The sequence below is a fragment of the Penaeus vannamei genome, chromosome 33, assembly GCF_042767895.1.
Source record: "Penaeus vannamei isolate JL-2024 chromosome 33, ASM4276789v1, whole genome shotgun sequence".
Lineage (NCBI taxonomy): Eukaryota > Metazoa > Arthropoda > Malacostraca > Decapoda > Penaeidae > Penaeus > Penaeus vannamei.
The window spans coordinates 23,003,041-23,005,540 of NC_091581.1; the positions used below are offsets into that span (position 1 = coordinate 23,003,041).

The following is a 2,500-nucleotide window of genomic DNA, read 5'->3' on the forward strand; positions in this document are numbered from 1 at the left end:
TGATAAAAATAATACTGATATAATGATAAAACACAAAATAATCAAAACAATGAAAAAGATGATGGCTATAATCAAACAACAACAAACAGGAAAGAACACAGAAGCAATATCACTGATGTTAATGACATAAGAAATGCTAATCAAAATTTTCCATATACATCACGCATCCCCGTACCCCACTACATATTCCTCGTGTGATGATTAAAACTGTGACTAAAAATAATGCTTACATCCTGTCATAGAGAGGCAGCATAAAATTTATGACAAATTTATTCTGTCCTGTAAACAAATGGCTAAATCTCCCTGAGGGCATTCGGGACCAGCATAACAAAGGCTTCGCGATATTAACGCTAAAAGGATCTTACAGAATTATTTTTCAAAGCGCCGCGCCGAAAGCTGCAGAAAGTCAACAAAAAACGGTGTGTATGTTGTAAGGCAAATTTCGACGATGAAAAGCGGTAATTAAATATATATATATATATATATATATATATATATATATATATATATATATATATATATATATATATATATATATATATAGCAAGAGAGAGAGAGAGGGAGAGGGAGAGGGAGAGGGAGAGAGAGAGAGAGAGAGAGAGAGAGAGAGAGAGAGAGAGAGAGAGAGAGAGAGAGAGAGAGAGAGAGAGAGAGAGAGAGAGAGAGAGAGAGAGAGAGAGAGAGAGAGAGAGGGAGAGGGAGGGAGGGAGATATGCATTATGTAGCATAAACCACATTATGTGGAATAATTTCGTTTCATAACGGACGATTTCTCTTCGCCAGAGAGTGAAAATAGTTACCTCAAAAAAAGTTATTTTAAACCGAGATTCCTAGTGCTTTAATCACTCCCTATTTACACTGCCTGTCATTATGACATCTGGCAGACATCCGCTCTAATCACGGTCGTCGTTATAGTACGAATGCACATTTCGTCAAAGATAACCACAGGCATCACTAAGGCGGCGCCACAAAGTAACACGGGGGATGTATGAGCTTTTGAATGTAACTGCATCGAATATTGATGTTTGTTGTTATTGTTGTTGTTGTTAAAGTCATTATTATTATTACTATCATTATCATTATTATCATCGTTATTATTATCATTACTAGTAGTAGTAGTGGAAGTAATAGTAGTAGTAATAGTAGTAGTAGTAGTAGTAGTAGTGGTAGTAGCAGCAGCAGTAGTAGTTGAAGCAGTTGTAATTATAAAAACGATGATGATGACACTACTAGCACTACTACTAGTACTACTACTACTACTACTACGTATGATAATAATAACAATAATAATAATAATGACAATAATAATAATAATAATAATAACCACAATAATAAAATTACAAATAATTAGAAATAACAATAATAATGATGGTGATCCTGATAAGATAAAATAGTAATTAATAATAATAACAACAATAATAATCATAATAATAATAAATGCATTAAACAGGATTACAATAATAATAACAATAACAAGACAAAAATAATCATAATAAAACAATAATTATAACAATAACAACAATAGTAATAGTAATAATATTTAATATTAATATTAATAATAATAATAATAATAATAAAAATAAAAATATTTAAAAAAAATAAAATGTGAGGTTCATTTTTCAAAAAAAAAAAAAAAAAAAAAATCAAAACCTGAAAGAAAGTACAATACTAATGCGTGGTTTCAGATTTTTCCCTTTTCCCCTTTCGTTTCATTTTGGGAGAAAATCCAGCTGTTTTTCCAATAGGAGGTAATAGGATTTGCGGCAGCGAAATCTTAAAGCTGAGCAGGCTTGCTATCATTTTTTTCTCCCTTTCGAATGAAGGTTCATATAGAAAAGAGGTGACCGTGGATCTGGTTAGAGATATGATAACTATTTATCATGCAGGATCACGTGCAATTCTGACTTTATTTGTTAGAGCTGCGTGTGTCTCCTTTTGAGCCTGCAACTCGCATACAAAAAAATAAAGGAAATCAAGCTAAGATGCTAATAAGCTGATGGACACACGACGCCTTAACACACACACATCGTAAACCAAACGGAGGTTACAGAGACGAGGGTGATGATAATGAGGAGTTGATGCCAGTCAGTGCCAGGTAATCCTCCGGCGCCTCGGGAATCGAACGCATAATGGGAACTTGCAATATCAAAGAGCACGACCTGAGTACAAAGGCGGGAGGTCAGTACTGGTACTCTGGCGTGTAATAAGATATGCATGGATCCGATACGAAATGATATCGAGAGGAACAACTAATTAGCGAGTACTAGCTTCAATTCAACTGCACTGCCGGCCATGTTTATTTTACCGACCTGATATGTGAGATGAGTGACATGTCGGTAAGCGCTGTCTCAAATGGGACAATATCAAAACAGGAAAAAGTACCATCTGTTATGATGGGCAAAGTGAGATTTTCCCCACGAGTTGCATGTCTGACAAAACAGTAAAGGACGTATTTACAAACACCTCGTTATAAGTCATATGATAGCGCAAGGCTTTTTCT

At 34.4% G+C, this 2,500-nt stretch overlaps 1 protein-coding gene across 1 annotated transcript in view; it reads right to left on the reverse strand.

Annotated features, from left to right (window-relative positions):
• LOC113822760 (adenylate cyclase type 5) overlaps window positions 1-2,500 on the reverse strand; it is a 293,919-nt gene that overhangs the window by 233,739 nt on the left and 57,680 nt on the right. The gene's annotated exons all lie outside the window — the stretch shown is intronic.